The sequence below is a fragment of the Melanerpes formicivorus genome, unplaced genomic scaffold (assembly GCF_026170545.1).
Source record: "Melanerpes formicivorus ecotype bairdi unplaced genomic scaffold, bMelFor1.0.p_v2 SCAF_6, whole genome shotgun sequence".
Classification (NCBI taxonomy): Eukaryota; Metazoa; Chordata; class Aves; order Piciformes; family Picidae; genus Melanerpes; species Melanerpes formicivorus.
This window is the reverse complement of record NW_027142358.1, coordinates 13,643,466-13,666,601: the sequence shown is the minus strand read 5'-3', so window position 1 is coordinate 13,666,601 and position 23,136 is coordinate 13,643,466. Positions and strand designations below refer to the sequence as shown.

The 23,136-nt window shown below is 44.2% G+C and overlaps 1 protein-coding gene and 1 long non-coding RNA gene across 13 annotated transcripts in view; one reads left to right on the top strand and one right to left on the bottom strand.

Annotated features, from left to right (window-relative positions):
• The window catches only part of CAMK2G (calcium/calmodulin dependent protein kinase II gamma), a 121,131-nt gene that overhangs the window by 23,776 nt on the left and 74,219 nt on the right, over positions 1-23,136 (top strand). The gene's annotated exons all lie outside the window — the stretch shown is intronic.
• Positions 7,733-22,777, bottom strand: LOC137441886 (uncharacterized). Its single transcript, XR_010987510.1, has 3 exons — positions 22,584-22,777; positions 8,222-8,313; positions 7,733-8,143 (listed from the first exon to the last, which is right to left on the bottom strand). It is a non-coding gene; the product is annotated as an uncharacterized lncRNA (long non-coding RNA).

The following is a 23,136-nucleotide window of genomic DNA, read 5'->3' as shown; positions in this document are numbered from 1 at the left end:
TCTCTTTGTGCTAAGTTGTTCTCAAGAGTTACAGAACACCTGTAATTGCACAAAGTTGTAAACTGGGAGAACTTCCATGCTGTGGGACAAAGTGGGCAGGTTTCTAGAAGACATGGGAGGTTTTCACATAATGGGGATTGCTGGAAACAGACCTGATTTTTTGGTTCAACTTGCTGGCCAGTGGTACCAGATCCTTTAGGCCTTTAACTGGAGTTCATCTTCTAGTAAGGCACTTTCCTATTAACTGCCATCTGTGGTAGGATTGTATGCTTGAAGCTTAGTGATTCTGGATGGATGACTAAAGGCTAGCTCAGTAGCAATTCCTCTGTCTTGTCTTCTGGTGCATTTCAAACGACCTTGCCTTTGTCCCTAGCAGTTGCATCTTCCATGTAGCGTCAGAGGGCTTTTGAGCTGCTCATGAGATTTTTCAGGATGTATTACATACTCACACATCTGCCCATCTGGAAGTGGGTGATTGGAGTGTTTGCTACTGAACACTCAAAACTGACTGTAGGGATTGTTGAATCTTCTGTGGGAGAGATTTAACTGCTTGAAAAGAAAACATGTTTCTGAAGCTCTTTGCATACATGGAAGTTGGTGGATGCCTAGGGTGTGCAGGTGCTTTAGCTAGCAGTTTCATTTAAAAGGAACTGAGGAGGGTGCTGTGTGGCAAGCTCATGCATCCCTGGTAGAGCTGAGAGCTTGTTCAACAGGAAGCAGGCCAGTATGTGGAGGAGGAAGTGGTTGGCAGTGCAATGGGGAGCAGACCACTAATGAGTACAGAACACTGTGTAAGGAGGTGGGAGGAGGAGGGCTTGTCTCTTGGGGCACAGCATTTTGTGGCACAATGGCCAAGAGCAGTGCCAGATTCAAATGCATGCAATGTGGCCAGATTTTCTTTTCCAGGTCTTGCTTTCCTGCTCTATGTTGCCATAAGGCCAAGTCTTGTGAGTTTAACCCTGAACCAATATGCCAATGATCTATTTTCTTGCTACTGTGTTTGAAAAGATTGGCATTTCTTTACCAAAAAATCAAAAGTGAGAATGTTTTCCTAGGCTTTAACATGTTCTAATATGATATTGACTAAGGGAAGAAGAAACAATTGCAAAGCTGAACACTGTGATGTGAACTTGTGCCAAAACTTGGGCCTTATGATTGCCACTTGCTCTTTTCAATGTGTCCATTTGAGAGATGGAAGCACTGAGCACCTATTCCTTTCCTGGCTATAATTCATCCTAGCAAATACATTATTGCCGGAAATAAAATTTTGGGGTATTCCTTGGAGTCAGACATTTAACCATATTCTGTCATCACATCTGTGAGGTGGTGTCACTACCAGTTTGCATGGAAAATATGAATTCTGCTGGTTTTTAAACTTGCAAGCATTTTGTAAACCTTTTAATTGTTTTTTTTAATGGCCCTTTTTTTCTTATATTATGCCTACTGCATCTAGATACATGTTTTTCCTTTGTCCTTTCATTGTCTTGGCCATTCAGTGCTGCAGCCCAGTCTTTTATTACTTGTGCTACTGGGTTAACTGTTCGCTGATAGAGAAGGAAAACTTCTACATCAGTGAATCCTTCACTAAGAGATAGTTATGTCTTTTGCATAACTACCGCTTCATCTCCTTTTCTCATCCTCTTATGGCTTTTGAAAAGAGTACAGAAGTGCATGAGGAAGACAAGACACAGTTTGTCATAACCTGTCAATCTCTTTCAAGATGACTCAAACATCTCTTGACCAGTGTGGTTCAGTAAAATAGCTGCATGCCTCTTTAAGATGCATTTCAAGTTGGATATTTGGGCTTAGTTTATAACTGGTGTTGAAGACGAGGTGCCATATATAAGACAAAGAAGTGCCCTTTATTAGAAGTGCCTGTATAGCAAATGGGTATCTCTGTTGTAAGAGATGGTGAACTATCCATTGTCTGATAGTGTCTTGTAGCTCATGTGATAAGCAAGTTTTTGCATACAGGGATAAAGTCAGACAGAAATCCAGTACTCCGTTTTCTTTTTCCCATTCCTTTAGTCTGTCTCCATTCTTTCAGGAGTAGCAGAAGTCTGTTTAAAGTCAATCCAATTTTTGGGCAGGCGGCATCTGTGGAAGAGAGTTATATTGGACCTCAACCTTTTGAAGCGCAGAATATTTTGGGTCTTGAATTGTTTCCTCAAAACTATGTTTCGTTTGTGGTTGGTGCTATTAGGCTAGGTTAATTCCTATTGAAAGCAGCTGAAAACCCACTGTAATAAGATGTCATAGGAAATGCTGGGTGTTCTTTTTGCAGTTGCTATGAACAATCTGGATCTATATTTTATTTGAAAGAGATTTCAAATTGATTTCTTGATTCTTAGTCATGACCTGTCTATATATTAATGTATATTGTGTATATTTTCTATATGATAAATGGATATTTGAACAATTTATGTGCTGAGAGGAAGTATTTTTTCTGTAACATACATGTGAAATATTTGCTAATAAACTGTCACATTTTGGGTCACTCCAGCCTGTGCTGAGGTAAATGATTAGAGGTGGTCTGATGATGCTCTCAGAACAGGGTACTCAGGGAAGTGGTGGAGTCACCATCTCTGGAGGTGTTGAAAAAATGCCTAGATATGGCACTTTGGGACATAGTTTAGTGGGCACTGTGGTGTTGGGTTGGCCTTCATTATCTTCGAGGTCTTTTCCAATCTTCCTGGTTGTGTGTTTCTATGAATGCCACTAAGCAGAATCTTACGAACTAAACCAGGAACCTCATATGCTGAGGTGTCTCAAAGTACATCCCAATCTGACTCTGCTAGGGAATCACAGAACACACTGTATCTCAGATTGTGGTTGAACCCAAATGATACTCATAAGTAGCTTGAACATGTTGGGAATATGATGCTCCAGCGTAAAATCAGGAAAAAAAACTAAAGCTGTCTTTTGGGGAAGAGGTTGGTGCTTGCACTTTTAGAAGTGTGAGGAACAAAGGGAAACAGCCAGGTTTAACTTGTGCTGATGAACACAGGAAGATGTAAATTAAGTATCCTTGGTCTATACTGCAGTTCTGCCCAAGAATGACTCATTCCTCTTGTCTAAATTATATTCCTGGGAGCATCTGATCACCACTGAGCTACAAACTGATTTTGCCCAGTGGTTAAGACTTGGGGCTGCATCTTGGTATCATGAAGGCAACCAGAAGTCCCTAAGGACAGCCTCTTATCAGACTAGCTGCCTTGTACAGGGCAAAATGTGTTTAAACCTAGCAGGAGACAGAGAAGACTGGAAAATCACCTTAGTGCTGCAGACTTGGTTTGCTGAGATCCGTTTCCTTTTTCTTCCTCTGAGAACAAATTGGCCCAGGGCCTCCTACATGGGGAAACTGCTTGTTTGATAAATGGAACAAACTCCTGAAAATCCCCCCCTTTACCTCGTAATCTGGGTGTTTTCCCTCTCCAGACTGAATGCTTATCTTGTCTTCTGTGTGCTGCTTATCAAGAAAGGCCAAGATGGGGTTTATCTTAGCTCACAGTAGTGCAGACTGCCACCAGCATTAGGCTGGCAGAGCACTTCATGCCAGCCACACTCTTGGTGATGCTGCCTGACTTCCTTCTAAAACTCTCCCATGTCTGCTATGGCAGTTTGATAACTACTTTCCCCAGATCTGTCTTCACTTTCTTTGTTCCTCTCATGCTCTCTTTGTGATGTTTCTCTTAGGGTTTGAGTAGTTGTGTATAGGCTGTAATAAATTAGTTTCTCGTGTAAGCAATCAGCAAGATGCTTTTCTATACATATTGCTGCCTAAGTTATTTTCCTCCTAAAGCTCTCATTTCTTTTAGTCATGAAGTTAAGGGTCCCATTGCTCTAATACTTGAATAATCCTTGATGTGTGGTCTCCATTCTGTCCTTGTAGGGCAAAATGGGAGCTTTAACAGTTTTAACTTTAGATTATGTAAATTCTTCAGTGCTCTGGCCTGCTGGTTTCCTGATCAGCTAGAGCTAGGGAGAGAATTGCTGTGTTTGCTCACAGACACAGGAGGTGATGCTGCTCATTGCAAATTTTCTGTTCTATTGAATGGATGGGAGCTATGTGTAGATTTGGTAGCCAGTAGAATAGAATAGAATAGAATAGAATAAACCAGGTTGGAAGAGACCTTCAAGATCATCGCGTCCAACCTATCACCCAACACCACCCAATCAACTAACCCATGTAACCAAGCACCCTGTCAAGTCTCCTCCTGAACACCTCCAGTGACGGCGACTCCACCACCTCCCCAGGCAGCCCATTCCAATGGGCAATCACTCTCTCTGTGTAAAACTTCCTCCTGACCTCCAGCCTGAACTTCCCCTGGCGCAGCCTGAGACTGTGTCCTCTTGTTCTGGTGCTGGTTGCCTGGGAGAAGAGACCAACCTCTGCCCGTTTACAACCCCCCTTCAGGTAGTTGTAGAGAGCAATAAGGTCACCCCTGAGTCTCCTCCTCTCCAGGCTAAGCAGCCCCAGCTCCCTCAGCCTCTCCTCATAGGGCTTGTGTTCCAAGCCCCTCACTAACTTCGTTGCCCTTCTCTGGACTCGTTCCAGCAAGTCAACATCCTTCCTAAACTGAGGGGCCCAGAACTGGACACAGTACTCGAGGTGTGGCCTAACCAGTGCAGTGTACAGGGGCAGAATGACCTCCCTGCTCCTGCTGGCCACACTGTTCTTAATGCAGGCCAGGATGCCATTGGCCCTCTTGGCTGCCTGGGCACACTGCAGGCTCATGTTCATCCTACCATCAACCAGCACCCCCAGGTCCCTCTCTGCCTGGCTGCTCTCCAGCCACTCTGACCCCAGCCTGTAGCACTGCATGGGGTTGTTGTGGCCAATGTGCAGAACCCGGCACTTGGATGTGTTCAATCTCATGCCGTTGGACTCTGCCCATCTGTCCAGCCTGTCGAGGTCTCTCTGCAAAGCCTCTCTACCCTCTAGCAGATCAACTCCTGTCCCCAGCTTGGTGTCATCAGCAAATTTACTGATGATAGACTCAATGCCCTCAACATTGCCCTCAAAACACTCTGGTTTTGGCTGATCTTGTTAAAGAACAGTAGCCAACCCAATGGATATCAGACACTGCCTGTGGTTCTTACTGGTGAGGTGCTTAGTTGTGACTGTAAGCAGCCAGCTGCATAATTGTGTCTTGGGAAATCAGTGTGTTTTACTAGCTGCTGAAGAGCCCATTTCTAAAGCAGTGCAATGTCATCTTTGTCTTGTTATAACCCAGATCTCATGTGCTGTCCTGGTGTTACCTGTCTGAGCTTTTTCTTCTTGCTTTCAGACACAGGATCTAGGACTCCGCAAAGCCTGGCTGTACTGCAGACTCCTTGTAATTGTCAAATAAATTGCTTTATTCTTTTTAATCTGTGAAACTGGGTATTTGTCTTCAATATGTGATAAGGGGATGGGTAAAGATAGATCTCAGTTTTTTACTTATAAAAGGATGACCTTGCATATGAATGCCAGGAGTTACAAAGGGACAATGTTGGGGGAGCTCTGATGAATAATGGTCTGTCATGATGGATCAGAAATTAAGGGTAGTCTAATTCAGTTGGAACACTAGAATGGCATAGAATGTGAAATAAACCACTTCAGGGACTGATTCTTGGAGCATCATAGCATATCATAGGATAGTGGAGTTGTATCCCATAACTTCATGAGCAGTCATAGAGTGAGCTGTAAGGTGCTGCTGAAAGAGGCAGACTTTCTTGTGGCTCTTGATTCTCACCTTGCACCAGCATAAATTCTTTGTATAGTTACATGATGGATCAGGTTAATGGTGGATCTGTTCAGCCCTTTCAGTGGTCTGCTGTACAAATGCTTGTACCAGCATCAGAAGCAAAGAGAGTGCAGGGCCATTAGGAAACAGAAAAAATGGGACTGCAGTGACTGTCAGTATTACAACGAAGGGACTTCCTGTACCTGCTGTTGGACAATTCTACACCAGAGGCAGTGCCAGAAGAGCATTATCACTCTTTCTTCCTGTAAATACTGAAGAAAAAAAATACTGGGGGGAGGGAGGGAATGGTAAAAGGAAGTGTTTTTATGGTGGGACCTTTAGCTCATACAGCTGTTCAACCAGAATCCTCAATTCCAGTATTTTAGCTAGGGAATTGGAGATGCCACTGCATCTCTACACAGCTGAATTACCAATGTACCATCTGAAGGGCTGATGGGCTTTTTTTGGAAGGAGCAGGAGATTTTTCAGTCTAAATGGCATTTTGCTGTGGTGCTAGGTTTGCTTATATGCACTTGGCTGTGCTGTAGGAACTCTTATAATACAACATGAAGGAATTTCTGTGCCAGTGACATGTGTTTACTGGTAGACATGATCCAGACAGAAATGAGGACCAGCAGTATTACCTCTATCAGGGAATTTTAATGTTCTGAAGGTGTGGACTTAATGATGTTGTTTGCTCCCTCTCTTACAAGCCTAGGTGCAAGTGCTGAACCCAAATTTTGTGTCTGAGAGTGCTATGATTGTCTATTTAAAGCCACAGTATGGTTGAAGAGAGTGTCACACACTCTTAACGTTGCTTGAATGAAGAGGTCTCTGTTTTGTCTCCCTAATCGCTTTGGGAAGTGATTTCCTATGATTTGAGAGCTAGGCTGCAGGAGTGGGAGCGGTTTTCTCTGTGATCCCTCACAGCGTCATTGCCCACATGATGAGTCACTGATAATGCCCGAGTTCTTATTTTTAGTCCTGTTGCTGCCATCAGGCTGAAACCATTGGCCGTTAAGAGACTTAAGTGAGGAGATAAACACATTAATCTCCCTGGTCCTTCCCTCTCAGCTGCTGCCTCTGTGTCTTTGTGCATCTCAGGATGTAGTTTTTCCAGGTCCATCAGGTAGAATAATGCCTCCTCCATACTCTGGTGGAATGTCATTCAAACATTCACTATTAAGGGCTGGAGGTGGGAGTAATGCCCTCTGTACACATGGGTTGGTATGTGTGAGCAGCGCAGTGTGCTTTGTCTGCAGTGAAGGCAGGCTGTTACTTTCCTGCCCAGTACTTGTGCCATCAGGGCATTTCAGGGAACATTCACTCTTTTCTTGGGTCCTATCACTATACCGCCTTTCCTTCCATTCCCTCAGGAAGAATCTTCAGACAAACAGGATTGTTTGTATAAGATTTCTGTAGCAATTGAGAAACTCCATCTGCTTTGGTGAGCTTTAAAGTGTTCTGTTGAAGTCTTGGAGAAAGTTGCTGGTCTCTCAGTTATGTAGGAGGACTCTAATTAAAATTTGTACATTCATTTTGAGACTGCCTTTATTACCTGCTTTCCTGACATGGGACTACTGGTGAGTGGCTAGTTGCCCAGTGATGGGCTAGTGGTGGTGCAGGCTGAATAGAGTGTCTTCTGGCCCCTCCTTTTCATGCCCTCTTTCCTATTTACCTCTGCTACTGCAGAATAAACTGGTTTGTAGATCCTAGGGTTCTAGTTATTTGTTTTCTGTGCTTTTTCCATGAACAAGTGCCACTCCAACTTCAGGGAGTCTTTTGCAGAGATTTACGTCATGTAAATATTAATGGAAGAGAGGATTGTGTTCAGTTGTTCTTTACCTTTAACAGGATAGATTATTTTTTTACACTTTGTATTTTGAGTGTTTTGCTTGTGGAAGAGAAAGGAAGGAGGGAAAAACAATGTACAGGGACTTGCTCTTCTTCTAGCAACAGTACATCTGAGCCCTTGTGGACCTAATTGTTCCAGAAGTTCCAAAACACATCCATTGAATTGTGTGATTATGGCTGATCTGCTTCTCAGTTTCTTTGGTGCAGTGGCCTCAGGTAGCCAGCAGTAGCCTGTAACTTGAGTAAGCCTCAGACTCCTGAGATCCTGGTAGCATGCTGGTGGTACAACAAGTTCTGTCCTGTTGATTATGGCTCAGTGTCGTTTATCTGGCCCTCCTGTTACAAAGCCTTTTTCCATCTTTTGCTGTTACATCTTTTGAAGGTGGCTCAATCTTTACAAAATTCAGAAACAGATATTTTAAAACCTCCATACTTTCTGATACCATTCAGAGATGAAAGGATGAAGTTCTGGGTGTTGGAGGCTTCCTGGTTTTCTTGGCAATCTCTTCTCTCATACAATTTGAAAACACTTCTGACTGCTAGATCAGGGAGAACATTAACTTAATCAAGGGGTTGAACATGCTCAGGAGGAGAATTGAGGCATAAGTTGAACAAACTACCTACCAGTGTTGACTCACCTGCTGAGTGATGTAATGTAAAAAGGCAGCTGAAGGATGTGACCACAGTTTCGAACGTGGAGGTGGTGCTGCTAGCATGCTGAAATGGGAAACTAGACCCATGGGAAATAGTTAGTCCTGTGTGTTACTGAATTTACCTGGAGGCTCTAAAACTTATGCAAAGATAGCTCTTGTTTTGTTTCCTTCCCTGTAGTGCCAGTTTTGAAATGTAGAGCTAGTGTGGGAGAGCAGGGCACCTGTGGATGCCAGCAACTTCTGCTCAGAGACTACCATCATGAAGTTACTGCATGTGTATTTGTAAATCTTTGCAACCACTGAGCTGGAGGTTGACACTACCAACTCACTGCACTGGAAACAGAATTTACTGGTCAGTGAAGTTAAGATATGAAATATAATCACTTCACTGACATGGGCTGTGAGCTGTAGGAGTCCTTCCCTTTCTATACGCCTTTGTATTATTATTTACTTTTATTACTACTACTGCTGTAACTGTAGAACTCATCTCTCTGTGTTCAATGCTGGAGTAGGAAAATGTGCAGAACAGTTCCTCTTATCTCACTTACCTTAGTCTCTGTACAAGTACTAAGTATGTACGGATGAAGGAGGAGTTTGGTCTCTGCAGGCAGTATAGCAGAAGGTGTAATTGCGGCATGAAGCACACACTTCAATAAAATTGTTCTTAGTAGTGTAGAGATAATAGCATTGAAGTCACAGTGATGTGGGTTTCAGCATAGGCTAGCAACTTAGGCACATATGTAGGTTCCCATCAGGCCTGTACAATTTGTGTTAAAGTCCATGAATCCTCCTATTACTACTCCTGCTAGCGAGTATAATGCTAATGTGGATATATCTACTCATGCTGTGATTAAACCTTTGATTGCAGTTCAGGCATTTCCATAAAGCTTTGAGGCTCTTTTGCAAGGACAGAAGGTGCCCAGCAGGAACAATAATAGAAGCTGGGTGTCTTGTCTCTTGCTTTCCTCTAGATCCAGAGGAAATTGTTACACCATTTGCTTACCACTTCAGTTCCGCTCCATCACTCACTCTGCTACTGCACTTCTAAAGCAAAGGTCTTGACTTGCCAGAGAACAGCTGCTTATGGTATCCCCTTGCATGGGTTCTTGTTTGTTAAAGACCAGCCTCATGGAATTTTTCCAGCCCCTAACCCTATAGACAAACACCTGTGCTCACTTGAGTTCTTATAGCTAATAGTTTGTCAACAGTGCTGAATGTATCACCATCAGATCCTAAGGAAGGGTGATTTCTGTCCCCTCTCTTAGTTGAGGTGAGGGGGCAGGTAGATGGAAGGTGCTGGTGGGAGCCACCTATCTGTCCATTTAAGGCAAAGCAGCAAAGACAGGGCAGTGAGAAGCCTGGGGTTTCAATAGCCTATGTATGTACTAACTGTGGTATGTTAGGGATGCTGGTGTTTTTAATGCCCTTGAGGTCAAGAAAGTTAGTACTGTGGCTGTGGCATGCATAGGTAGTTACTCCAACTTCCATAACTTCTGAACTGTGAAAAAGTTACCTGAAAACTAGCAAAGTGACCAAAAAGCCTAGTAACCCATGTCTGCTGCAGCATGCTTTGCTTTGCTTCATAATGCACCTTTCCTGCCAAAGGAATGGAAATGCATCTGTGACAGGTACATCCTAATCACATTTACACACCCTGGAAAACTAGGAGCTGTTAGCTATGGGTTTTAAAGTCCCAGTAACTGAGTTGTGGTCTGAGGGATTTTGGTTTGAAGAGGTTTCATATTTTTTTAATATTTTTTTTTTGCCCCCAAAGCACCAGAGAAAATTGTTCTTGGGAAGGTGATTCTGCTATGCCCTGCTGGATGTCCCTTCAAACAGGAGTTCTTGAAGGCACAGGAACAGGCCGTGCTCACGTGCTGAAAGATGAGCCACTGGGGAAGGCAACCAGCCTGGATGGGCAAGCAGCTCCTGAAGGAATTAAGGGAAAAAAAGAGGCTGTATCACCTTTGGAAAGGGGGGGAAGGCTTCTCCTGATACGTTTAAGGATGTTGTTAGATCATGTAGGAGAAAAATTAGAGAGACAAAAGCCCAGTTAGAACTTAAGCTGGCCACCTCTGTGAAAGACAATAAAAAGCATTTTTATAAATACATTAATGCTAAAAAGAGGGGCAAGAAGATCCTCCACTCCTTATTGGACCTGGAGGCGAACATTGTAACTAAAGATGAGGAAAAGGCTGAGGTACTAAATACCTTCTTTGCCTCCATTTTCAACAGTAAGGCAGGAGGACTTCAGGATAACTGGCCTCCTGAACTGGTAGATGGGGTCAGGGAGCAATGTAGTACCCTTGAAATCCATGAGGAAGTAGTTAGGGACTTGCTGAGCCACTTGGATACTCACAAGTCCATGGGACTGGATGGGATCCATCCTAGGGTGCTGAGAGAGCTGACAGACGAGCTGGCCAAGCCACTCTCCATCATTTACCACCAGTCCTGGCTCACCAGAGAGGTCCCAGATGACTGGAAACTGGCCAATGTGTGATGCCCATCCACAAGAAGGGCTGGATGGATGAACCTGCAAACTACAGGCCTGTCAGCCTCATCTCAGTGCCAGGAAAGATTATGGAGCAGATCATCTTGGGGGCAATCACAGTGCACCTGCAGGACAGCCAAGGGATCAGGCCCAGCCAACATGGATTTAGGAAGGACAGGTCCTGCATGACCAACCTGATCTCCTTCTATGATCAGATGACCCACCTGGTGGATGTGGGGAAGGCTGTGGATGTGGTCTACCTGGACTTCAGCAAGGCCTTTGACACTGTCCCCTACAGCAAACTGCTGGTCAAGCTGTCAGCCCATGGCTTGGACAGGAGCATTCTGTGCTGGGTTAGGAACTAGCTGGAGGGCCAAGCCCAGAGAGTGGTGGTGAATGATGCCACATCCAGCTGGCAGCCAGTCACCAGTGGTGACCCCCAAGGATCAGTGTTGGGCCCAATCCTGTGCAATATCTTTATTGATGATCTGGATGGAGGGGATTGAGTCCACCATTAGTAAGTTTGCAGATGACACCAAGTTGGGAGCAGGTGTTGATCTGTTAGAGGGTAGAAGGGCTCTCCAGAGGGACCTTGACAGGCTGGACAGATGGGCAGAGTCCAACAGGATGTCATTTAACAAGTCCAAGTGCTAAGTGCTGCACTTTGGCCACCACAACCCCATGCAGCGCTACAGGCTGGGGTCAGAGTGGTTGGAGAGCAGCCAGGCAAAAAGGGACCTGGGGGCTACTGGCTGACAGCTGGCTGAACATGAGCCAGCAGTGTGCCCAGGTGGCCAAGGAGGCCAACTGCATCCTGACTTGGATCAGAAATAGTGTGCCCACCAGGAGCAGGGAAGTCATTGTGCCCCTGTACTCTGCACTGGTTAGGCCACACCTTGAGTACTGTGCCAGTTCTGGGCCCTTCAATTTAAGGAGGCCATTGAGGCACTTGAACATGTCCAGAGAAGGGCAACAAGGCTGGTGAGAGGCCTTGAGCACAAGCCCTATGAGGAGAGGCTGAGGGAGCTGGGATTGTTTAGCCTGGATAATAGGAGGCACAGGGGAAACCTTATTGCCCTCTACAACTACCTGAAGGGAGGCTGTAGCCAGGTGGGGGTTGGTCTCTTCTCCCAGGCAACCAGCACCAGAACAAGAGGACACAGTCTCAAGCTGCAACAGGGGAAGTTTAGGCTCGAGGTGAGGAGAAGGTTCTTCATAGAAACAGTTATTTGCCATTGGAATGGGCTGCCCAGGGAGGTGGTGGAGTCACCATCCCTGGAGGTGTTCAAAAGAGGATTGGATGTGACACTTGAAGCCATGGTTTAGTTAGTCATGAGGTGTTGCATGACAGGTTGTACTCGATCTCTGATGTCTTTTCCAACCTTACTGATTCTATGATTCTATGTGTCAACCCTGCAGCTCTTCAGGATAAGTCTAGAGTGCTGCAGAAGATAGAGGAAAACTGTGGATACAGCAGGGATGAGCCCCCTTTGGTCTGACTTTGGAATCAAAATAACAGATACCTGCTTCTTCCCTGCATGTTTTGGGTGATAGTGGATAGGTGAGGACAGCTGCATTTTACATGTGCTGGGATTTCGAAGCAAGACAATAATGATCGCTGCAGTGATAGCCACTTAGATGTTAGCCTCTTGTCCCTGTCAGAGACCTTCCTGTGCCAGCTGAACCTGTGTCTGCTATATGCTTTCTGCAGTTTGAGTAAGTTTGAGTCTTTCTTGTTCAACTGGCATCTCCCCAGTTGTAGACTGAGATGTTGTTTTGAATCTGAAGGGTGTTTGGTCTCTTGCACTGGACATGGCCATGGATTTATTCTAGATTGCCCTTAGCATCTCTTCTCAGACTCTCTGAAGCTGGGTGTTGAACAGAAGGTAGTTTATCTTCTCTGCATGGGATGCAAATTTCCTGTGTTCATAGTGTGGGCAAGTGATTACTATGAAAATCCTTGCTGACCTATTCTGCAGGATTTGTGCAGCCTCTCTTTTTGGATTAGGCCGAACTTCCACCCTGGGCTAGAAAACAGCTTATATACAAATAGATGGCTAAGCTACCTTCTGTGATTCCTTTATATTGCTGGAAGCTAAAGTGAAATCATGTCTTTTAGTTCCCTCTCCCCCTCTCTCTTCACTAGGCATACATCCACAGATGCTCTATGCTATTCCTGCTGAGGACCTCTTCCAGCATTCAGTTTTCCAGTGTTTTTTCTGCCCCTCAGTCAGATAGCTCTGGATAAGGTGCCTCTGTTGTCTTTCTTTGCAGTTGTAGTTTACAACTAGTGTGGTTTTTGGATTTTGCTTCCCATATGTGCAGGGAGTGTGGTAGTTGCCATCTCTGCATCTGTGAACCTGTGTAGCAGGAGATGAGAATTACTACACAGCTTCTGAATAAAGCTGCTGCCAGAACAGAGTTAGCCTCTGACGTATGAATGATAGGACAGTGAATGCAGAGCATTGCTGATAGCACATGGACAGAGGTTAAGAAGGTCAGGAAAGCAAAGCAACATCTGCATAATCCCTTTGCTGTTTTGTGTGAAGATGAATGAGTGGCTGGGCATGGGGAGGAGGCAGGAAAATCACTGTTAGCAGGCATGAGTGGTTAGAAGTTTGAATTCGTTTGCTTGGTTTTGTTATTATTAATTTATTTTTAACAGAAATGAGTAGATTTGTGTAACAGCAGCAGTAAAACATGCACTAAATCGGCAGCCCTCTTCTAAGTGGTTCAAGAGCTTACCAAAATTTTTCAAATAAACTGTAGACAGATTTCCTGCAGCTCAGAAGCACTTGAAGAGTCAATAGCTCAGCATTTCAAGGGACTGAATGTGTTCTGTGACCAGTGTTGCATTCCCCAACCTTCCCAACCCTCCAGCCCGCTGCCATGTGAACCTCTCTGCAGGTACCAGTGGAGACACTGCTACTGCATTTCCTTGCTGCTCTCTCCATGCCGAGCAGCAGCTCCCACTTGTCACAGCCTTTCCCAATTGCTGTAGCCAGCACACAAGTAGGAGGTGGGCATGAAGAAACAATTCCTGTCTGACTACTGGGGATGAAGTGTGCTGAGAGAGCTGGGGCGTGCATGGATGTTATGCAGAAGTATGTTGTAGTCCAGATGCTGTAAACTGCCCTGGGTAAGGTAGGGTCTCTGTGTACTTCAGGCTTTCTGCAGCGTGCTGAGACTTTAGGGCGGAAAGGAGGAGTGGCTGTCTTTGCTCTGAATTGCTTGCCTTGCACTCCTTCCTTCCTTTATGGATGAGCTTTCATGTGAGCAGTGACAGCTATTAGAGAAGCTGCAGCCTCAGTGTTTTCCTGCATCTTCCACCAGAGCTGGTGGTGCTGTTTAGATGCATTTAATAGACAGAGCCCTGAGAGGCAGTGCAGGCCAATACTAATCGGAAGGATCTGCTTTCCACCTGTGCCTTCTAGTTGGTGTCTGTCAGGGAGCAGAAGCCAGCACCTGAGTGGAAGGATGCAGGGACCTTGTGCTGTCATGAGTGCTTTCTGGAATAAAGTGTGCAGTAGCTGCACATTGGGCACAGAGGTCTTGTCTCCCATGGAAGCCTGGAAGATAGAGCCCTGCTCTGCTTCCTCTGGAACAAAACCAGTGGATGACTAATGCACTCTTTGTAAATACAACTTATCCTATCAGTGACTAGTGAAGGCTTTAGGCTTGTGAGGTTTGTTTTGTTTGTTTGTTTTTACCTTTCTCTTCTCCTCTCCTCTCTCATGAAAATAAAAGTAGTTGCTCAGAGCAAGACTGTTGATGGAATCTCTTAGCTCTTGTTTTATTTTATTCTTATCAGTAGTGTAGCAGTGCAATGCTTTTATGAAAGGCAGGTTATTGCCCCTTTTCCTTATGTGAAACTTAATTCCAGATGGTAATTTATGTATTCATTTTTGTTAGGATCACGGCATGCTTCTTAAATGATTTGCTGCTGATCTTTGCTTATTCTCATGCTGGGTTCTGTGTCATGTTCACAATGCAGAAGAATCAACCTTTGCCTTAACTTCTTTGGTGAAACCTTTCACTGCATGCCGTTAGTCTGTTACATTTGGATTGTACTCAGATGCTTGCTCCTGATTCTGTCTGGTCCTTGCAAAAGAGCATCCCATTTTTCTCTTGGCACTCTATCAACAAACAGCTTCCAGCCCACAGGTTAGAAAGCTTGTGGGTTTGCTAAAAGCTTTTGGAGAAAGCTTATTGTTTTAGTGCCATGCTGTCTGGCCCTCCCAGATATACACAATCCTAACAAGCTACCCAAAAGAGCCAGAAACATTATTTACCAAGATGTATATGGAGATACTACTCATACATTTGGTAATTGTGTTGTTTAAAAGCAGGACTTGGAATTTAATAGGAAGATTAGTTTTAGATGGAATTTTTTTATCAAATAGAAAAATTCTAACACAGAAGTTCTCTGAACTCTGTTCTTTGAGTTGCTTCCATGGTCCCAAGGGTTAGTCATCAGAGACAGATCTGTAAGGGACTTCAACAAGAGTGCTCTGGAGTGTTGTCTGGGGTTTGGCACACAGATTCCATAAAAAAACCCTGAGTTTGTCACATTGACCTTTACTGAAAAGAAATCTAGAAAACTGCATGTAAGTTTGGTCAGTTTGTTTTGCACTTCAAATGCCTTGCTGTTTTCAAGGCATCAAGGACAAGAAAGACTGTGTTACTACTCTCCTTCCATCTCTGCCTTGTGAACTTCCTGGAGGGAGCAGAGAGAGTAGTGCTTGGTGGGACCATGTGTCCTCTTTGGAGGATGACAAACCAGCCTCTGTCATATTCATCTTGCATTTCTGTGTCTGCTGAAGCAGTTGTTTAAACATCACTGTGATACTATAAGAGAGAATTTTCAAGGAATTGTCTCCTCCCTCTTTTTTAAACATGTCCTTTGGCTGGCAAGGGGGTGCCTCGTTTTCACTCTCTTTTGCTCTGCAGCTCCCATCCTGCCCTTCCCCCATCCAGGTAACCTGTCCTCTTAGATGGCTCTCCCTGCCTGTCCTGGTATGACACGAGGTCTTCTCTGCAGCCTTTCCCCACCCCCTCTTTACATCCAGCTTATAGGTGGCCTTAATTGATACTCCCATGGCAGGGTTGCTTCTTGCTTTTGCCTACATCTGCACTTGCAGGTCTCCTGGGTGCTTGCAGCATTGAAGATAGCCAAGTGCCATGTGTCTGCCTGACTTCCACAGGTCGTCAGCCATGACACTCAGCTGTCTCTTGTGTACCTTCTGAATTAAGATTTATATGAAGTTTCCTGCTGACTTTACTGTTAAAGAGCAAAGTATGCATTTTCTTCCATAGGCCTTTTCAGTTAGTTATCTTTTAAAATGAAAAACATGTTTTATTTAAAAACACAAATCTGTTAAAATGTAAAGGAAGAAAGAAGTCCTCAAGCGTGGTGAGATGGTAGGAGGGCAAAAGGGAAACTTGGACTTCAAAACCAAGAAATCTCTGCTTGAGTTGGACATCAAATTAAACTTTGGCCACTGTAAGGAAACATATGCTGTTTAAAGCCTAGCAAAAATGCTGGTAGTGGAGGAGCATTAAGTTGTTCATCCTAAACACATGTTTCTCTGAAGAAGACAGTCCACTAGGTTCTGCACAGGCTCAACAATCCTAGTGACTTCCTCTTCCCAAAATCCTTTTGTCTCAGTTCTTGGGCTACTGAAGAGCAAAATGATGAATCTCTTGCCCCAGGTCCCAGAGTTTAGCTAAAAAAAATGCCATTTCCAAATATGACAAAGGATGATCAATTGCACAAGCAGGACCTGAGCCAATTGATACAAATCTACCTCTGGCAGGGATATATAAACCCTGGGGCATGTGACGTATGTTCTGTGCTCAGGAGCCAGATGCTCAGGGAAGTTAAGCAGAGATTAAACTAGAGTAGTTTTGGATGGATGAGGTCAACTGATGGAATTCTGGAAGGCTTCTTTATTTCCTTCTAAGTGCACTCATTGATTTGTCCATTGCTGTGTTTCTACATGGTATTTTGGAGTGCAGCAGAATGGGAAACTGGTTTTCTCTGGCTCTCCATAATAGGATTTAGTCCCTGAACTCCCTCCATTTACAGCAGAGATTCACTTTGTTTTAGGATACTTTTGCCAGAGCTGAGTGGGAGACAGGCCTTTTTAAGGTGAGGCATCTTTACATTTTTGGGAAATTTTAGACATGATTACCTATGTCTTGGGATGCCCTGGTATTGGCTGATGGGCATTGTTGGCCAAATGTGTCCTTGGAAGGTGTAGCAGCATTGGTTGCTTCAGGAGAATCAATAGGCAGTACATAGCTGGAGACTGGACAGAGTACTCCAGTGACTAGCACAGTCAATTTGCTTTGCCTGTTGTGGGGTGGAGTTAGAGCAGCATTTCATATCTGACTACTGTTCCATTCATTCTCTTGCTCTGTTTCTCAATGTGAGCTGTGTTGTTCTGAAGGCTGCAGAAATGATCATATCTTTCCAGTTCACATATTAGTATAGCAGTAAATGAGTTCAGATACGCTTGTTTTGGCAGCAGTTTCCTTAGGGAAATGTGGCATCAAAGCATTCAAGCAGTACTGTCTGCCTAGGCTTCTGTAGAAAGACTACACAAGTAGTTTGAACTGTTGACCTTTCCTCAATATTTAGTTTTATCAGTGACTGTTTATGAAGCTGTCACAAGTGTGCATACATCATAAGATTTGATGTTACCATAGTCTTGGTTGAGACAGGTGCCCTATGTAGCATCTTTCTTTCTGCTTTGTGCTGCTCACATTTCTATGCATATTCCTTGCCTTTCACCATTGGTGACAACACTGTCATCTTCCCATTTTGTGTCTTAAGTCATAGACAAGGAAGCTTTAAAGGTACTTCTTGCATGATGGGGGTGGGGGATGAGGGGTTTAGGGGGGTGTAGTAGGAAGTGGGAAGAACACTGTAAGATACTTTTTCAGGACAGAGGAATAGATGGATTAGACAAAGGAGAAGCTGGTCTTCTATTTCTTTGCATTCCCTGAATGATTTAGGATAATGATTTGAAGGAGAAGCCAGTGATATCTCATGCACTTGTAACTGTGAGAGCAACCATGATTTACCTATCTGTTGTTTCACAACCAAGAGTCATGGGGAAAGTTTTTAGAGCTGTGTGAGTAGGAGATGGAATTTACAAATTGCAGAGTTGAACATCAGCAGCCTAAAACCTAGAGTTTGTGGCCTGACCCTTTCTTCTTGATATGAATATTGGCTAACCAGCTTTGGTTGCTGATGTCCTTAGCATCCAGTGTGTACACTAGCACTGCAGATGCTAGAAATGGGGACTCCCTCTGTTCATTCAAGGCTCTTTTCCTGGTCTCTCCCAGTTCCTACTGACATGTTTATGCACTTACGGAACTAGGGGAAAGGAATCTGTCTCATATTCACTGGGTGAAGATAGTTAAAACTTAATAGCTTTCCCATAGAGACTGCATCACACACTACAGGACTTGCCTAAACCCCTCCATTCTTAAAACATGGAATGACTTTACTGCACGATTTGTGGCTGTGGTGCCTTGGTCTTACAGCATGTGAGACTGCCTTTTGTAGTGTAGAGATCTCACTAGCTGGAGTATCTGTTTTAAAATAGTTCTGTGTCCTTGGTGCATCCATAAGGGAGACATTACACCCATTATTTAGACTCCATATGATCTGCTTTTAATTCCAAAGCCTTTTTTGCTTTGGGTTCTTAGCAGGCTTACTGCTGCCTTCTTCCTAACCTTTGGCATTGAGGTAAAGCAATCTTGATATGATCATCTGAACTCTTTGCTTGAATGGTACCAGTGAACTGCCAGCACTATAAACAAACTGTAACAATAAAAGGATGAGAAGCAATTTCCTACACAGTATCTTTATCACTGTTTTTATTATCTATTTAATTTCACTTTTTTTTTTCTATCTTTCCCTCCTCAAAAAGGAAGGAGCTTTGAATTGCATCCTCACCTGTCTCAGACTACCTCTTCTGCTCACACACTTGCATTGTTCAGTGTGGGTTCTGTGCCCATCAGGAGATGAAGAGCAAAGATACTGTGGGCTTAAAAGTTTGCAGCACCCATCATCAACTGGCATCAGCATTTATCTAGGCCAGCAGGGATGCAGGGAGCGAGTGACTCACTCAAGGATTCATGTGTGCTCCCCCCTCTCCTCTGCCTGTCACAGCTGTAGCTTGGTCATCAGCCATTTGGGAACTAGCAGCTTTATTTGGTTGCTGTTTGCAGAGGGCAGTTTCTGTAAGGTTGGTAATTTTAACTGCCATGGAAGCTCAAATGACGTTAGAGAAGACTTGAAATTGCCTTTTCTGCATCTTTTTTCCTTCCCTGCTCACAGGGCTGCCACCCAAACCACTGATTTGGCACTGGACTCAGCTCATGAGGTGAGAACAAGCAGATGGATCAGCGGCAGACACTTCCTAAGCTGATTAGCCAACATCATGGTCACTGTTTTGGATGGTGGCTGGTTAGGCTGAATGCCCTCTCTGACTACCACCCCAGCTGTGGTGACTGGATATGGTCTCATGGCTTTTCTCCAGCTGAACAGAGAAACATGTTTTATGGTGCAGTAGAATAATGAATGTAGGGACACTCTCAAGTAAAGGAAATTCTTTAAATAATTTTAAAATGGAGAACTGATTACTTGGTGATCACAGCTGTTGGTAAACTCAGAGTTCACCAAGCTTGCTATTTGTTGAGCTGTGGATGACATGGTCAGTAATGTTTCACACTGCTGCTGAGAGTTACAGCTTGTGAAGGAGAGCAGCCTGTCCTACATAGCCACCATGCTGTCATTTCCTCCCTTTCACCAAGGCCACTGAATCTTGTCTCTGAGCTGGGCTTTCTTTGCTCACATGATCTCATTTTCTTTGCACTGATCTTTTTGGTGGGTGCTCTGTCCTTCCTATGTTCTATGCTTTTTCTTGTGGCTTTGGTTTCTGGACACTTCTTTAATCATCTTTGTCTCCTGTGTTACTGACTACAAGTGCTGATAATGTTTTTTTTCTTTTAGAAACACATTTTATGCTTGCATTTACTAGGGCCTGGAGGACATCATTTCTAGGCCTTCCTGTCCACTGGCTGCTGTCACTTCGGATCCTGGCTGTGTTGAACAAAGGCAGCTTGGGAGACACTGTCCTTAAGCTCTGAAGAGTGATGTCTTTCCTGCCACTGTCCCCTTCTCCTGCTGGGTCATGGGACCCAGCAACCTCTTTTTGCTGCAGTGATCAGTCCTACAGCACAAAGTTTTTAATTTTTTCCCCACTTTTTTTCTTATTTTTAAGGTAAAGAGCTGTACTTCTGTTTTCCCACCTTCTTCAGCTTTCCAATGAGATGTGTGAGCTATGTACTTCTATGCAGGGCCTGCAGCAGTATCATAACAATATACTGTATTGAGACAGCTCTGTAGTTGTTCTCTGCCTGCTTGCAAGGGACTATAGTATTTGAATACACTGCTTGGTGGAAGAACTGAAGAGGAGGAGAAAGGTTCAGGACAGGGCAGGGGGGATCACTTTTGATGGCATTCACCTTGGAATGGAGATAGCAGTTTTGGGGATCAGATGAGCAGAGTCCCAAGTCCCTTCTGGCTAGAACAGCTGTCAAGGTAGAGATGGCAAAAAAGGAAGCAAAGGAGACTTTTTTTAAAACCATGCCAGCTGCAGAAATGGTAGCTGTTGGGGACCCTCTTTGTTAGAAGAGGATACCACAGTCTTGATGCCACCTTTGTGGTCTGTGGAGCTCATGTGTGACTGTGGAGGCTTCTTATGTGCTGGCCATAGCAGGCTATGTTTTACTGTCATCTTCAGGTTTGAAATTCAACTTGTGTGGGTCAAAGCGATGTTTGTAGGGCAGAATTTTCATTTTAGGTCAGAACTGAAGCTGGCTGGTGGGTAGCCTGGAAGAAGTTTTTTCTGCCTGACACTGTTCCTCATTTGTGTGTTCTGTAGAGCAAGGAGGATTTATTCTTAAGACATGTTGGCATGACTTCTTAACCACTGCCTTATTAAAACCCAATCTCAACCAGACAAAGTTCCTTTAATAACAGTTTCACTGCATTTTCTTTCTTTTGCTGACAGACCTTCCTTTCCTCTTTTTTTTTGCTTGGGATAGGCAACAGTTTAGATCTGTGTGCTTTGAGATAGCAAGAGCTACAGTTTCAACCCCTTGCCCTCAGTTTTTGTTTGCCAGTCAGTGTATGGAGTGGACTTAATGAGGACTGATGTTCTGGGTAGGTTGTCTGTTTATCTCTCTTGAGATTCAGTGTCTGGTGTCTTCATGTATTGCTGTGGAATTTGATGCCAAAATGCACCACATAATTTAGATTGAAACAATAGCAAGAGACCTGGGGAGATGTGTGTGGAAAGCTGTAGATAGCCTTAAAATTAGTATTATGGCGTAGCAGTGTTAAATGCCTGCACAGGCAAACAATATCTAAACTGATCTGGCCAGGAGCATTAGCATCCATCAAAACCAGAAAAAAGTAGCCATATGATAAATCAAAACTGTGGAGCACCAGCTGCTTCTTTTGAAAAGATGGAAGTCAGGCATCTCTTTCCATGGCAATCTGAAAGCAGCCATGGTGACCAAGCAGGGCAACTACTTTTGAACTGTGTGCTTAGCAGATAGGCCAGATCTGGAGCATCCATGTGAAGAAAGTTGTGCTCGACAAGAACACAGCCTGAAAACAATGCAGGCTTGTTAGGTGGCAGTTCCACCCAGATAGGCTAAATGTGGCTTTAAAATTATTGTTTTCTTTAATTCTGAACACTGGCCCTTTATAATAAAAATCCATTAGTCTTGGTATGGCATTGAGGTAGGATTTCATGCCTCCCAGAGTGAGATTTGGTGAAGTATCACAGCAGTGCTAATGCTCCCCCTATCAATTTTTGCTTTCAGACACTACTCAAAATCCATTAGATTTGAACTCTGTTGTTTCTATCTTCATTTCTCTTTCTGCAGAGGGATGAAAAAATGTGGTAATGAGAGGATCAAATTCCAAAGATCTGAGTTTGTTCACAGATTTGTCATTGACATGGTCCCTGGTTTCGGTACTTCTACCTTTCTCCTCCATTTATTTAAAGATGGGGAAAACCTCTTGTGCTTCAGGGTTTTTCAGGCTGCTTAGTAGAGTTTATTACATACCTACAGATTGTACAACAAAAGATGCTGTGGGAGCGAAGAGAGAGCTGCAAAGGGCACCTAAGAAAAACATTGCACAGCTCTGTTTGAGAGACCACTATGCATATTGTCCTATCCATCCTATTGCAGAAAGTGTGTGGAACTCCTCTAAAATTTAGACTCTGTTTTTATTTAAAAAATCACTTGGTTCTTCTTAATCTCTGAGACAGCATGTTGGGATACTGTATATTGAAAAACAATTTAGAGCCAGCCCCTTCCATTACTCCTCCCTCAACTTTCTAACAAAGAAACGTTGGTACTCATGTGTATAAGTTACACTGGAACTACAGCCTTCTGCCACTCAGGCCCCTAACCCTCAACTTCTGCCTTTTTCTGTGTGCTGGACTACAACATGCTCTCTGCAGTGCTGCTTCAGACCTTGCACTCAGAAATGCAGAGGAACTCTCTAGTTGCCAAGTCGGGACATCAGACGTCATTTGCACTTTGCACTAGAGCATTTTTGGCTGTCATGCTTCAACTGGGGTATGAGGAACACTTCCAATACCTGTAGAGTAACAGAGCATGCTTCTGCCCTACATTTAATACTGCATTGTACATTTTTCCCCACCACTATTTTTCCACAACCTGTCACTATCTTATAGGAAATATCAATTCTTTGCACAGAAGCCTTCAGTCAGCTGGGGTGCAAGGCTAGTGTCTCACCTCTGACTTCAAAGTTAGCTGCAGTCACCATGAGATGCCAGGCTCTCCAGTTGTGCATTTGCTCCACATCTCTGCTGTGAGAGTGTCCACAGGAAGCGGTTGGTGTTAGTGGAGAAGTATGGGGGGAGATTCTGTTCCTATTCTTAGTGAAATTGCTGTAAACTGGTCACATGAAACAAATATATCAGCTCCCCTCCCCCACACACTGGAGTGTTTCTTGGCTCTGCACCCTCAGTGGCTGAGCACGTGATTTACTTGTAAAATGCAGTTTGATATAATGCTGCCATTGCAGATGGGAAACCAGAGCTGAACTGGGGCTGCCCTATGTACTGCTAGGGAAGGGAAGGAAAGGAAAGGGGTATGTCTCCATGGTGAGCTGTGGGGAGATGTGGTGTTGTGAGACAGGAGTTTGGGGGACCATAGGCTGCAGGATGTGGGGCCCTAGAGGGAAGTGCAAGCTCTAGGGAGCAAAATAAGGAGGAATGTGCAGTACCGCAGCCCTGCCAGGGGAAGGAGGTAGAGGCACAGCATGTGGGGCAGGGGGAGGGAAGAG